Raw genomic sequence first — 15,931 nt, forward strand, 5'->3', positions numbered from 1 at the left:
ATGTTAACAATCAGATAGGGTCTGCCTGGATAGATCTTCATATTTAACAACTCCGGAAGCCACTGTGTATAAAATCAAAAGACCATTTGATGAATAAAGGACACAGGTTGCCAGCAATAAGGCTAACCGGAGGGCCTACGAAAAGATCTAAAAAGCCAACCAAAATCTTAAAATCACTCATTGAAATAAATGAATGCGTCTGAAGAATGCAGGTGGAATTCCTTTGATGCCAGGAGCAAAGCAGCGCAGAAGTCCGGGGAGGGCTGGGAGTAAACACTGAAGCTGCTCCATAGCGACCCGCAGCCTCTGCCCTGCAGCAGCACTACCAGCAGACCTCAGAGATACTGTGGTTCAGATCCAGATCACCTCAGCACACCAAATATCACAATACAGCAAGTCACCAAAACTTTATTTTGTTTTCCCAGTGTTTATAAAAGCTATGTTTACACTATACTGCAGTCTATTGAGTGTGCAATAGCATTATGTCTAAAAAGTACATACTTGGCCTGGTGCGGTGGCTCACACCTGTAATTCCAGCACTCTGGGAAGCTGAGGCGGGTAGTTCACAAGGTCAAGAGATAGCGACGATCCTGACCAACATGGTGAAACCCTGTCTCTACTAAAATACAAACATCAGCTGGGCATGGTGGTGTGTGCCTGAAGTCTCATTTACTCAGGAGGCTGAGGCAGGAGAATTGCTTGAACCCGGGAAGCAGAGGTTGCAATGAGCCAAGATTGCACCACTGCACTCCAGCCTGGCGCCTGGCGACAGAGCAAGACTCTATCTCAAAAAAAAGAAAACCAAAAAAAATACTTTAATTGATTAATTGAATTATTTATTTTAAGACAAAGTCTCATTCTGTCGCCCAGGCTGGAGTGCAGTGGCATAATCTCAGCTCACTGCAATCTGCCTCCCTGGTTCAAGCGATTCTCCTGCCTCAGCCTCCTGAGTAGACGGGATTACAGGCACCTGCCACCAGGCTCAGCTAATTTTTGTATTATTAGTAGAGACAGGGCTTTACTATATTGTCCAGGTTGGTCTTGAACTCCTGACCTCAGGTGATCCACCCACCTTGGCGTCCCAAAGCTCTGGGAATATAGGCATGAGCCACTGTGCCTGGCCCATATTTTAATTTAAAAATACTTTATTGCTTAAAAATTTGAAAATCATCTGAGCCTTTGGTGGGTTGTAATCATTTTGCCGGTGGAGGGTCTGGCCTCCATGTTGCTGGCTGCTGACTGATGGGGGCGGTGGGTGCTGATGGTTGAGGTGGCTGTGGCAGTTTCTTAAAATAAGACAACAATGGAGTTTGCCACATAGGCTGACTCCTCTTGAGCTAAAGATTTCTCTGTAGCATGTGATGTGGTCTGATAGCATTTTACCCACAGGAGAATTTTCAAAATTAGAGCCGATCCTCTCAAAGCCTGCTGCTGCTTTATTAATTGATGAAATATACTAAATCTTTGTTGTCATTTCAACAGTGTTCACAGCATCTTCACCAGTAGATTCTATCTCCATAAACCACTTCCTTTGCTCATCCATAGCAGCAACTCTTCATCTGTTTGAGCTTTATCACGCAGTTTCAGCAATTCACTCCCATCTGCAGGCTCCGCTTCTAGTTCTAGTTCTCTTGCTGTTTCCACCACATCCACGGTTGCCTCCTCTATTGAAGTCGTGAGCCCCTCAAAGTCATCCATGAGGGTTGACTTCTTCCAAATTCCTGTTAATGTTGATATTTTGATCTCTTGTCATGAGTCAGAAATATTCCTAATGGCATCTAGAATGGTGAATTCTTTCCAGAAGGTTTTCAATTTGCTTTGCCCATATCCATCTGAGGAATCACTGTCTGTGGCAGCCATGGCCTTATGAAGTGTATTTCTTCTTTTTTCTTCCTGATTTTTCTTTAATACAGTTGCCCTCTTACATAATGTACTATTAGGTGCCTTCTTAATAGCATCTAACCTACCCTTCTGTGGCACCGGTTGGCCTCCTGGGATGGAACTCCTGTTACCACCCATGTTTGTGGAGTACTGTTCGTCAGTATACTATGGCTAACCCATATGGTCAGGCCATGTACTTCACGGGTAGGTATTAATTTGTAAAACTGAATTAATGCACACATCCAAATCACATTTACTTTTCAATGTAAGAGTTCATACAAAGTCCATTTCCTTTCTACAGTAGCCATCACTCCAGATTGTAGTTCAAAAATCCAAGAAGTGGGAAGAATGTCTTTGTATTCAATGCTTCCTTCTTCCATCCTTTCTGCCTTCCCTCCATATTCTTTCTTCCATTCATTTCCTTCTTTATTCTTTTTCTTTCTTAGTGATAGGAGGTTAACAAAAATGGGTTATTAAGGAAATCAAAGTCTAGTAAATGGCCAAAACAGAGATCAGAGCTTTGTAGTGATGTTAAATTACTGACAAATGTTTATCGAAAACCAAAAATCTAAAAACCAGCACAAGCCGGTGGTGCGGCATATTATGTAAGCAACTGTCATTCTTCAGTGCTTTTGAGGCGTTTCTTTCAGGGCTGTACAAAGTCATCATCTGAATCATCACTGTATTTATTAACTTCGGATTCATTCCTGAATTCTGGTTTAGGAAATCTCTTTTCTGGATAGAGGTTCTTTAGAAGTTCTTCAAAATAATTTTCAAGTTTTATACCAGCATTAGCTACTTCTGAATCAGGCTCATTGAATTGAGCACAGTTTTGAAAGCTCAATCTAAAATCAGCTACAAAATCTTCAGGTTTTGAGTACATGGAATAATCTTCTTGTAGTCTCTTCTTGATGGTTGGCAAATCCATCGGATTTTTAATTATTTTGGAATAATCGGGCACAGTTAGAGGAACAGGGTCTTGAAAAGCCAGGCTCCTTTCATGGCAGTGAAGAAATAAAAGTAGGCGCTCACACTTCCTTTTATCTATAGGTGATAATTTAACAAGGCCTTCAGTTTTCCTTTGTTCTGAGTTGTGCCTGGGAGCATCAATCATAGTCAACTTCTGGTTTAGAAAAGTCTCAGCAGAAAGTGCAAATCCACTCTCCACTTGGAAAATTTGTCAATGTGGGCACATGACAAGAAAGATGGAATACTTTGGGGCACTTTTCACAGCACAGGAGTTCCCCTCCATTTTGGCAACCTGCACACCAGTCCTCATTTGGATCATCCTCTTTCCTTGTCTCTCCAACGTGAAGGGGTGACTTCTGGGAAGGATCCAGCCACTCAGACTTTCCATTCGAGGAATTCTCCTGGTGAAGTCCAGGTTGATCTGTACTATCAGGGGCGTCTGATCTTAGCACTGTCTCCTCAGAAGTAGAGCTCTGGCTGCTATTTAAGAGCAGGGAGGTGAGTACGCTTCTTGGATAATTGGCATTTTGAGGCCTGGATTCTTCATCTGATTCTTGCTTCACTATAACAGGGAAATCATAATTTTCAGTTGGTCCACTGTTTTCTTGTTTTATTCGAATTGGCTCCAACATCACCACTGGGACTTTGTGTGTAGAATCAGCTTCTGCTGGTTTGCTGGAAGGGCCAGAGCTTCCTCGGCTTCCAACGCTGGAGGCACTAGGTGAACGTATTGAGGGGTGTACACTAGTCATAGTAACAGGTCCTGCTAGGCCTGGAGATGGCACTGATAAATTTGGTGACTGGACCGTTCTGTTTGAGGGTGGTCTTGGCTGGCCATGATCTATATTAGTATCTTTCCTCACAATATTGTCCAGCATAATAGTACTTGAACAGTCAATATCTGGAAGAGAAGGAAGATTATAAGAACCTCTCACTGGTGAGTTTAAATCGATCATAGGTGAACCAAAAGCCTTTCCATCACATCCTGCTGCACTAGTAATCGCGGGGCTGGAAGGAGTAGAGGATGCGCTGTTGGTAGTTGATGGGCACCCTGTCCCCTGCTGATCTGCCACTGTTTTATGGCTTGTTGAGCCAAGAAAGCCATTTGTAGGGGGTTGGGCTTTATTGCTTGTTGTGGTATATTCTAGTTTGGTGGATATCTCAGTTGTTGAGGATGAGGAGGAAGAACTGGTCCATTGGGTTTGGGGCTATGATTCTGAAAGTTTATCAAACGTGGAGGGGGTTGCTGATGAGAGATGGAAGGTTGCTGGATGGGCCCCTGCATTCTAGGGTTTGGTAAACCCACAGGTGCTGGCCTCCGCTGCACCTGTTGCCCCTGAGCCATTACCTGTTGCTGCATATGCTGGAGCCGTAATTGAGCTAGGCTGATCTGTGTTGGGAACTTGGATAACTCGTTTGATGATAAACCACTTGGTGGCTGTGAATTCTGTTCCACGACAGGATTCTGCTTAGGCATTTGTGGCTGGCTCTCTTTATCCTCGATTACTAAAGAACCTAAGTTGATAATATTTTGAGCCCAGAAACTAGGATCACAGTGAAACTGGATGGTGTTGTTGGTCACTGGGGACGCATCACATCTTGCACGGAGGAGGTGCCGCAACCGGTATGTAATCAGTCCTTTGCTATAAAGTAATGCTGTACTACTGCCACTGGAAACTGCCCATTTAGAAAAATGCATGGCATGCTCCAATTGTTTAGAAAGTCCAGCCACTTCCTGTTGTTGTTGCATAGTTTCATGCGATGGTCTTTTGCAAGGCTCTCTAACTGATGCAGTAGAGCTTTTCCTTTTTTATGTATTTCTACCACCAATGTAAATATAGCAACTTTAATATCCTGTTCCACCTGCTTTTGATTTTGATTGACTTCACTAATTCTGTTTTGGATCTGATTTCCTGCGAATTTTATGTATTTTGTTTTTTCCATCAGTTTGGTGATTAGTGTATCTATGATCACTTTCTGATTCTGAAAAGCTTCTTCTATAAATTGATATCTATGCTCTTTATGTTCTAATAACTGAATCTCGACATGTCAGTTTGTCACATGTCTCATAGTACAGCTTCAACTGCTCCTTTTTATGAAAAGGACAAAACTCTGGTCGCTGGCTGGTGACACCAGCTGCCTCTGGAGATACTTCCTCTTTCTGTCTGACAGTGTGGTCTTTTGTGAACTTTACCCTCTGATGAGCTCTGATACATGTCTTGCAGAGCCATTCAACACACTCTACACACAAGCCATCAGCTTCTGCATTGTCCTCACAGCTTGTGCAGCCTGATTTGACTTTTCTACTGTACTGCTGTAGTGTCCTTCACAAAAAAATTATCTATGATGTGTCTCTCTGCACATTCTTGGCTGCAAACTGGGCATGGAATGACTCCAACTTGGGTGGCGAACGGCGACGAGCCGCTGACCGGCGGGCCCATGAGATACCGCTGGGGCGCAGGCAGCATGAGATACCGCTGGGGCGCAGGCAGGCAGCGCTGGCAGAAAGAGTGCAGGCAGGGCAGCAGCTTGGGCGCCCGGCTCTGGATGTTCTGGTGGCACACGGCGCAAGTGCCCAACAGGTTGAGCCGGCCGCCTCGCTGCCGCGCTCCGAGTCGGGACCCTGACGACTCTCGGCCTCGTTCTCCCCGCTCGGCGCGGCTGAGGGTACCTCAGAGGCCGCCGCTAAGGCCGCCGCCTTCTCCACCGCCACCTCCATTGTCCTGCCCGCGCAGCCGCCGGGGAAGCGAGAGCGCGGTCTCCGCCCACCGTCCCCGTCGACCTCCTCCTCCTCCTGCGGCTGCTCCTCAGAGGCAGCTCGGTGGACCCGCGGCAGCGCCAGCGAAGGAGGGAGAGCAAGCCCGGCGGGGGAAGCCTCAGGCCCCGGGGATCCGCCTCCCGAGTGGCGCGGCTGGAAGAAGGGGATCTGTCAGTGGCTCATGCCTGTAATCTCAACACTTTGAGAGGCTGAGGCGGGCAGATCACTTGAGGTCAGGAGTTCGAGATCAGTCTGGCCAACGTGGTAGGAACCCTGTCTCTACTAAAAATACAAAAAATTAGCCAGATGTTGGCGCACGCTAGTAATCCCAGCTGCTTGGGAGGCTGAGGCAGGAGAATCACTTGAACCTGGGTGGCAGAGGTTGCAGTGAGCCGAGATCACACCACTGTACTCCAGCCTGGGTGACAAGAGCAAAACTGTGTCAAAAAAAAAAAAAAAAAAAAAGTTACTGCAGAATGGATATTGTGTTACAGGCATGAAAACAACACTGATCTCCTTGCACATCTCCATCGGAGCTCTTGGTGTATTGTTAGTAAACAGTAATATTCTGAAAGGAATTTTTTTTTTTTCTGGGCAGTAAGTTTCAACAGTGGGCCTACAATATTCAGTAAACCGTGCTGTAGATACATGTGCTATCACCCAGACTTTGTCTTTCTATTTCTAGAGCACAGGTGGAGGAGATTTAGAAAAATTCTTAGAGGCCCTAGGATTTTCAGAATGGTCAATGAGCACTGGCTTCAAATTAAAGTCGCCAGGTGCATTAGCCCTGACAGGAGGCAGCCTGTCCTTTGAAGCTTTGAAGCCAGGCGTTGACTTCTCTCTAGATATGAAAGCCCTGGATGGCATCTTCCTCCAGTAGAAGACTAGTTTGACTGTACTGAAAACCTGTGGTTTGGTTTAACGCATTTATCAGTGATCTTAGCTGGATCCTTTCGGAACTTGCTGCAGCTTCTCCATCCGCACCTGCCGCCTCGCCATGCAAACTGATGTTATGACCATGCCTTTTCCCTAAACCTCATGAACCAACCTCTGCAAACTTCCAGCTTTTCTTCTGCAGCTTTGTCATCTTCTGTCCAAACCACTCGAACTTCCTCTCTACCAGCGAAAGGCTGTTTCCATCTCTTGTCATGCATGTGTTCACTGGTGAAGCGCTTTTAATGCCCTCAACAACTTTTCCTTTGCATTCACAACTTGGCTAACTGTTTGGCACAAGAGGCCTAGATTTGGGGCCTATTTCAGCTTTCTTTTTGGAGGCTGAGTTTTGCTCTGCCACCCAGGCTGGAGTGCAGATCTGAGAGTGCAGCTGGTGCAATCTCAGCTCACTGCAACCTTCGCCTCCTGGGTTCAAATGATTCTCCTACCTCAGCCTTCCAAGTAGCTGGGATTACAGGTGCACACCACAACACGCGGTTAATTTTTGTATTTTTAGTAGAGATGGGGTTTTGCCATGTTGGCCAGGCTGGTCTCAAACTCCTGACCTCAGGTGATTCAGCCCCCTTGGCCCTTCAAAGTGCTGAGATGACAGGCATGAGCCACTGCACCCAGCCCGGGCCTGTTTCAGCTTTTGAAATACCTTCCTCACTAAGCTTAATCATTTCTAGTTTTTGATTTAAAGTGAGAGATGTACAACTCGTCCTCTCACTTGAATACTTAGAGTCCACTGTAGTGTTATTAACTGGCCGAATTTCAATATTGCTGTGTCTCGGGAAATAGGGAGGCCTGAGGAGAGGGAGAGAAATGGGGGAATAGCCGTTTGGTGGAGCAGTCAGAACACATTGAACAATTATGGGTGCAGTTGGTGGCATCAAAAAACAATTACAATGATAACATCAAAGATCACTCATCACAGATCATCATAACATACATTATCTTCCTCATAATATTTGAGGCTGGGCATGGAGGCTCATGCCTCAGCAAACACACAGCCTACAGCACCATAAACATAGCCTGCCGCACTATACCTGTGACACAGAGCATGGTCCTCACTTCAGGGCTGCCTAAGATGATGGTGGAAAAACGGACCTGTTCAAAGTATTAAGCATAAGTTGGTATATTTACCCTGGGACGCTAACTAAGAACAATGTTAGGTCAGGGGTTCTACAGTACAGGGGTTCTAGAGTCTTTTCCAGTGATCTTAAGACATGCAGGGAGGACAGGGCTGGGAGCCTCTGATGGACACTTTGCAAACTGCATCATAAACAAATGAGCAGGTAAAATCCTCAAGCTGCCTCCAGGAGCATGAGCAGTTTTTAGAACTTCTTTCTCAGAATTCCATAAAAAGCCACAGGAGCTGCTCATTTGTTTTGAAGCTCAGAGGAGGGTTAGCAAGCCAAGAACCAAAGAAGAGCCTGAGACTTCTCCAATTCCTATTTTTTACTCTCTCAGTAAATGAAGATGGGAGGGAGAAACAATAACATCTTCTTGGAGATGCCAAGGGCACCCGCCTTTGCCCTCACTTTGGTCCCCAGATGGCCTCGTACAAAACTGTCTGTTACCTCAGGAAACTATTATGAACCTATTTCAGGGTTTTGCAATTCAAACCCAAGACAAACACCTCTGTGGTCCTTGCAGGGTATTCCCAGCTGACGTTCAAGTCAATAGCAAAGGTAATAATTTTCTCATTCCCTCACCCTCTCTTGTTCCACTGCCGAGGTCTAGAGGCCTCTACATCCGGGTTGCTCACTAATCCTACTGAAATTCCTGATAGGATGGTATCTATGTTTGTCTCTGGCTTGTATAAAACATCTTCCTATTTTTATGGCATTTTCTCCTTTTTCAAGCACCCTCATGTTTCAAAAGAGCTTTGCAAGATAATTACACCAGCTTCATACACAAACGAAGGATAGTGAATTCCTTTACATTTGTGGTAGTGATGATTGTTGAGTTCAGGGAGGTAAGTGGCTCCCCAGGGGCCTGTGATGAGGTGGGGTTAGGGAGAAATGGAGCTGGCCTCTAAATCTCTGACCTCATTCTCAGTATAATATTTTATATGTGGAACATTTTCTCACCGGACCCCACTGTAAGGAGAACATGCCCTGCCTTATAATGATGAAGTAAGTGATTATTTTAGGGGAGCTGGGGGATAGGAGAAAGCATAGGAAAAGGAGGACATGGGGGTGTAGGCCTCTTATGAGATCTCTGGACCCTCCACGTGTTCTGAAAACAGAAAGTGTCTCTTTAACTACTTCCTAGGTTAGGGGATGGCTGAGTCCAATCACTTTATGTAGCTTCCATTTTTTACCATTCAACACATTTTTATGAGTGAAGCCAAGTTGAGAAATTCCAGAAAAAGTCTGAAGAGGTAAAAAGGAATCTTTTGGAGGCATTTGGTCCAGTAATCCCACTACTGGGTATCTACCCAAAGGAAAAGAGATCATTATGTCAAAAAGATACCTGTGCACACGATTATCGCAGCATAATTCACATAGCAAAGTCACAGAATCCACTTATGTGTCCATCAACAAATGACTGGATAAAGAAAATGTCCAATCATTTTCTAAAATGAAATTCAGCTCCGAAATCAAGTCTTCTGCAGCAACATGGCTTTCAGAACTGAAGACCGTTATCTTAAGTGAAACAGCTCAGAAACAGAAAGTCAGATACCACCGGTTCTCATTAATGAGTGGGTGTTAAATAACACGTACGCATGGACAGAGTGCAGGATGCTGGACGTTGAGAAGGGTCAGGGGTGAGGGATGAGAAGTGACTTAATGGGTGCAGTATGCACCGTTCGGGTGATGGCTACACTAACAGCCCAGACGTCACCCCTATCCAAGACATCCTTGGAACAAAAATGCAAACTTGCACCCCTTAAATTTATACAAATACAAAAAAAGTGTTTCAACATTAGCTTTAATAAAAAAAGGCAGTTGGAGGAACTTCCAAGTTCTCTTAGGATTATAGTAGCTGCCAAAATTTTAATCCCTCCATATGTTCTGTAAAAACCATATAGAGCAACAAAGAGAGAACAAGTCCTAGCATCTATAACCCATGTCTACAACGTTACCAGATGACAGAGAGCCCTGCAAGCTTCAGTGTGTGTAAGGGACAGGCAACTGAAACAAGAGAGACGGTGCTACTGCCCTCCCCATGGTGGAGTCAGATGGGGACTTCAGAGCAGAGGAAAGGGCACTCGGGCTCCAGCTCAGATGAAATCACTCTAGAAAGGGAGAGACCCATCCAGGCATGGTGGCTCATGTCTGTAATCCCAGCACTTTGGGAGGCCGAGGCGGGAAGACAGCCTGAGCGCAGGAGTTTAAGACCAGCCTGACAACATGGTGAACTCCTGTCTCCACTAACGACACAAAAATTAGCCAGCGTGGTGGTGTGCACTTGTAATCCCAGCTACTTGGGAGGCTGAGGCATGAGAATTGCTTGAGCCCCCGAGACAGAGTCTGCAGTGAACTGAGATCACATGATTGCACTGCAGCCTGGACAACAGAGCAAGACCCTGTATCAAAGAAAAACAAAAGTGAGACATCTGCCTGAGTGTAAGTGGGGAAAGTGAAAACAAGTCTGAGCTGGGTGAATCTGGCAACAAGCTACTGGAGGATCGAAAAGAAAAAGTATTGTCAGGGCAGTGGCTCACGCCCGTGTCCTAACACTTTGGGAGGCTGAGGCAGAAGAGTCACTTGAGCTCGGAAGTTTGAGACCAGCCTTGGTAACCTAGCAAGGCCCGGTCTCTATTTTAATTAGAAAAATGGAAGAAGAAGAAGGAAGAAGGAGGAAGAAAGAGAAGAAGAAGAAGAAGAGAAAAGAAGTAGAAACACAAGAACAACAACAACAAGAAAAAGGACAGAAGAGGAAGAAAGGAAGGAGAGGAAAGAAAACAAGAAGAAAGAAGAAGAATGACTGAAAGGAAGAAGAAAAAAGGAAGGAGAAGAAAGGAGAACAAGAAGAAAGAAGAAGAAAGAAAGAGGCAGAAGAGGAGGAGGAGGAGGAGGAGGAAGCCGCAGCAGCATAAAGGTGTAGTGGACTGGAGGTGGCAGTCTCAGGAAAGCAGCAGTTCTGGTTGGTGACCCAGAGAGGGCAGGTGTTCTTTGGAGGTTTAACAGGAAAGAGAAGGAATTCAGAGTCATAAAGTTTTTACATAAACAAAAGATCACCACAGGATCAAAATAACACCCAATTGTTCCTCATGAAAAAGACATTTGTATTAAAACAAAAGCTACAAACTGCATGTTATTATAGTGAAGGATGAGCGGAATCTTGAACTAAGAAATGTCGTCCCCTAAATACTCCGGCCTGCTGCATCTGCTATTGCTGACCCAGGAAAATATCAAACCCCCTAGGGAAACGCAGCACAACGGACAACCTCCATACAATGCTACTGTGAGAGGAAAATGGGAAATGACAAGGACATTACCCTCCCCATCAAAACCCCACTAACCAGGGGAAAGGGTAAATCAACACCTCATCCAATCTATGCATTCTTTACAAAGAATTCTCAGATTGGACGCAAATATCTTGAATCAGAAAACTAAAGGCAAAGCGACTAACTGGACAAAAATTTAAACAAAAATGACAAAAGTCAGACCTCTGTGAAATGAATGATGGACCACTGTCAGAAAAGGTAAGTAAGAACCACCTCAGAAACAAAAACTCATCACAAGATTCACCGAGAGAATGGATTCACCTGAAAATAAAACAAGGAAACTGAAGAAAGGAACGAAAATAGCCAGAGAACAAAAATCAAATGAAAATAAGAGGTAAAAATGGGGTCACAAAGACAATAACAGCTATAAATAAATAGGCAAAGAAACTCTCACTTACTGTAATTGAAGTAGAAGAATAAGGCTAAGGAGAAGAACAGCAGCAACAACTAATGTTTATGAAAAGCCATGACACAAAAGCTCTTTCTGAAACAAAAAACAGACAATCATTTTATTTCAAAGATCTATCACGTAACTAAAAGAACTGGGTTGAAACGATCAGTTCTCAACTGTCTTAATAAAACAATCTTACAAAGGAAAAAAAATCCATTAAGTGTTCAATACAATACTCCAAGCCGTTTACAAAGAAAAGAAAATTGTGCTGGCATCAGCGTTCTCAACTTCAGATATGAAGAAAGACAACAGAGGAGCAATATTGAAATTAATAAATACTGTAAGAGTAGAAAAACGCTAAATAAAAATTATGAGTTCTAATAAAGTAATAATCTAAAATGTGAAGAGAAAGAAGAAAGTGAAATAAGTTCATTGATTTCTAGATGCTAACAGGTAGATGTGAAATAACATCTTTTGAAGCTGACAAACCAAATAGTAGAAAAACAAATAAGGAAAAAGAGAAATAAATTTTTAGAATGATATTAGTACAGGGGAACCTAGTAGAACAAAAACACAAACCTTCAAAACTCCACTCTTCCCTAGCAATTTAAAACATTAAAAAAGAAAAATGAAACACATAAAAAGCTTAAGCACATAACATGTAAAAAGACATAAAAAAGAAAAACAAAAGGAGTAAATAGAACAAAATACACCAATAAATAAATGACTAAAAAGATGGCAAAGTTGAGATGAAACATGTTGGCTATATTAATAAATACAATGAATTTGTGTTTCTCCACTAAAAGAAAAAGAATTTCCAGGCCAGGTGCAGTGGCTCATACCTGTAATCCCAGTGCTCTGGGAGGCTGAGGCAGAAGGCTTGCTTGAGTTTAGGAGTTGGAAACCAGCCTGGGCAACACAGGGAGACTTTGTCTCTGCTAAAAATAAAAAACATTAGCTGGGTGCGGCGGTGTGCACGTGTAGTCCCAGCTACTTTGGAAGCTTAGGCAGGAGGATCCCTTGAACTGGGGAGGTCAAGGCTGCAGTGAACCAAGACTGGGACACTGCACTCCAGCCTGGGTGACAGAAATAGACCTTGTGTCAAAAAAAAAAAATTGTACTGGCTCACAACACAAAAATCAATTTGGTGCCATATAGAAGAAGCATACCTGAAACAATGTGATTCAGAAAGGCTGAAAATAGAGATGAGTAAATGTATTTCCAGAGAATAGAAACAAGAGATTCTGATATAACACAAGGTAGAATTTAGTTTCAAAAAACTTGCAGAACAGCAACACGATAACAGACAAACAAAAATTGTCTACTTTTAAATGTTAAAGGCTACAATTTACAATGAAGATATGCCAGGCATGAGTACCTACCCAAATAACTAACCTCTTAAAGCAGAAACTAACCTCTTAAAGCAGAAACAAGAGACACAGGTAGAAATTGAAGCATGCTATTGTCATGAGACTTTAACATTTGGTCCAAGACAGGCCATGTCAACACGATGTTAGCTGGGATATGAGAGAACTTAATAAGGTGCATCTAATGGCTCTACATCAAACTTGACAGCACTCTAATAGAGATACACATTCTTCTCAAGCGTACGTAGAACAGTCACAAGGATTGGCTATATATTAAATCACAAAGAAACCTCAATAAGTTTCACAAAGTAGAATTAGTGTAAATAACATACTGTAATCACAATGCCATAAAATTAAATAACAAAATCAAAAGTGAAGAAGAGCCTTCTTCCCGCCAATTAAAATAAAAAACAAATAAACAAACAACTTTATATATAAGCACATTGAGGACAAAGTGGGAACTGCAATTCAAAATTGTGGAATTTCTAAGAAGTAAAAAAACTTCATAAAAAGAAACATCACCATCAACCTTGCAGAAATAAAAAAAATTACAAGCAAATAGTTTCAACAATTGTTGCCAACAAATTAGATAATCCAGACATAAATGAAAAAATTTCTAGAAATACAAAAATGAGCAACACTAACTCAAAAAAAGAATAAAAAATCAAACACACATATAACATGTAAACTGACTGAATTAGTAATTTAAAAACTTCTTGCAAAGAAAAGTCCAGGTCCACAGGGCATTACTGAAGAATTTTACCTAACATTTAAAAAAAAATTGACACCAATCATTCACAAAGTCTTCCAAGAAATAAAAGAGGAGAGACGTCTTTTCAGCTCATTTTATGAGGCCAATATTATCCAAAAACTGAAACTAGACAAAAACATCACAGAAAACTATTGATCAATACTGAATAAAGAACAAATCCCACGTGATCATCTCAATAGACATAGAAAAATTATTTCACAAAATTCACAAATTTTCTGGATGAAAACACTCAAAAATTAGGAAAAGAAGGGAACTTTCACAAGCAAATAAAGGCCATCTATATAAAAACCACATCTCACATCATACTTCAAGGTGAGTCAGAATGCTTTTCTCCTGTGATCAGGAATAAGACAAGGATGGATGTCTTCTCTCATCACCTCTTTTGAATATTGTAATGAATGTTCTAGTCAAAGCTATTAGGCAAGAAGAAGAAATACAATCTAACCCGACTGAAAAGAAAGAAGTAAAATTATATAGGTTACATGATCTTGTACAAAAATTTCTAAGAACGCACAAAAAATATTAGCACTAATAAATGTGTTCATCAGTATTTCAGAATGCAAGGTCGATGCATAGCCAGAACGATGCTCCCCCAATCCCAGAGATGTTCCTGACTTAATCTCAGAATCTGTGAATATGTCAGATTACATGTCAAAGGGAATTTAAAGGTGCAGATTGGAATTAAGGTTGCTAATCAGGTGATTTTAAATAGGGAGATTTCCTTGGATTATCAGGAGGTTGAATGTGGAGATGAGGATCCTTCCAAGTGGAGGATGGAGGCAGTGGAGGAAGTCAGAGGGATGGAACATGGCAAGGTGTGACCTGATGTGGATGGAGGAAATGACCACAAGCCAAGTGTCCAGAGACTGAAAAAGATAAAACGTTTCTCCCTGATAGCCTCCAGAAAGGAATGTAGCCCTTGTGCCCACAGTGAGACCATCTTGGACCTTTGACCTATAGAACTGTCAGATAATAAATTTGCATTATTTAAAGCCCCAAGTTAGTGATAATTTGTACAGCAGCAATAGAAAACTAATAATATGAGCATATAAAAAGCAGTTGTATTTATATACACCAACAGTGAAGAGTCTGAAGATGAAATTAAGACAACTGTTTCATTTACAACTGCATTGAAAAGAATAAAATACTTAGAAATAAATTTACAAAAGAAGTCTAAACCTTGTATATTGAAAGTCAGAAAATGTTCTTGAAAGCAATTAAATAAAAAGATACCCTGTGTACGTGGATTGGAAAACTTAATATTGCTAAGACAGCAATTGATCTATTGAAATTGATCTACAGATTCAACACATACCTCTCAAAACACGTTGGCTTCTTTGCAGAAATTGATGAGGTGATCCTCGTGTTTATATGGTTATGCAAGGAACCCAGACTAGCCAAAATAATTTTGAAAAAGATGAACATAGTTGGAAGATTCGCATCCAAATTTCTAAACTTAAATAAAAAGACAGTAATTCATAGTGTAGTACTTGCACAAAGATAGACATAGACTAGTGGAAAATAACTGAGGACTCAGAAATAAATCCATACATTTATAGTCAATTGAGTTTTGACAAGGATGCTAAGATAATTCAGTGTTTTAAACAAGTGGGGGTAGGGCAATTGGGTATCCATATGCAAAAGAATAAAGCTGGACCCCTTACTTACACCGTCTACAGAAATTAGCTCAAAATCGATCATATGGACAGGGACGATGGCTCATGCCTGTAATCCCAACCCATTGGGAGGTTGAGGCAGGAGGATCGTTTGAGGCTAGTAGACCAGATCGGGCAACATAGCAAGACACCACTTCAACAAAAAAATGCTAAAATTAGCGGGGTGTGGTGGCACATGCCTGTAGTCTCAGCTGCCAGAGAGGCTGAGATGGGAGAGCTGCTTGAGTCCAGGAGTTCCAGGCTGCAGTGAGGAACAGTTGCACCATTGCACTCCAGCCTGGGCAACAGAGTAGGAAACTGTCTCTCTCTCTCTCTCTCTCTCTCTCTCTCTCTCTCTCTCTCTCTCTCTCTCTCTCTCTCTCTCTCTCTCTCTCTCTCTCTCTCTCTCTCTCTCTCTCTCTCTCTCTCTCTCTCTCTCTCTCTCTCTCTCTCTCTCTCTCTCTCTCTCTCTCTCTCTCTCACACACACACACACGAAAAAGAAAAAAAAATATATAAGAAACCAGATAGAAAAAGGAGCAAAATAATGAATAGAGTTCGATCACAAAAATCATATAAAGGTGACCTCTAGACTTATACAAGATACACAACTTCACTGTAAAAAGAAGAATGTAAATTAAAACTGAGTGGGGATATCATTTCTCACTTACGGATTTGGCAAACACACAAAAGCTTCGCAGCTCACCTTTGGCAAGGCTGTGGGGAAATCGGCGCGGTCCTACA

General features: G+C 42.4%; 2 pseudogenes across 2 annotated transcripts in view; one reads left to right on the plus strand and one right to left on the minus strand.

Annotated features, from left to right (window-relative positions):
* Positions 1 to 15,931, plus strand: part of LOC118146810 (chromatin accessibility complex protein 1 pseudogene) — a 67,721-nt pseudogene that overhangs the window by 39,208 nt on the left and 12,582 nt on the right. The window contains exon 5 of the transcript XR_013525672.1: positions 1 to 15,931. This exon is cut by the window's right edge and continues 12,582 nt beyond it. The product of XR_013525672.1 is annotated as a chromatin accessibility complex protein 1 pseudogene, transcript variant X1 (transcript).
* LOC118146662 (transcription intermediary factor 1-alpha-like) lies at positions 3,803 to 5,601 on the minus strand (annotated as a pseudogene). The gene is made up of 2 exons (XR_013525669.1): positions 4,199 to 5,601; positions 3,803 to 4,096 (listed from the first exon to the last, which is right to left on the minus strand). The product of XR_013525669.1 is annotated as a transcription intermediary factor 1-alpha-like (transcript).

This window comes from Callithrix jacchus, chromosome 13 (genome assembly GCF_049354715.1).
Source record: "Callithrix jacchus isolate 240 chromosome 13, calJac240_pri, whole genome shotgun sequence".
NCBI lineage: Eukaryota > Metazoa > Chordata > Mammalia > Primates > Cebidae > Callithrix > Callithrix jacchus.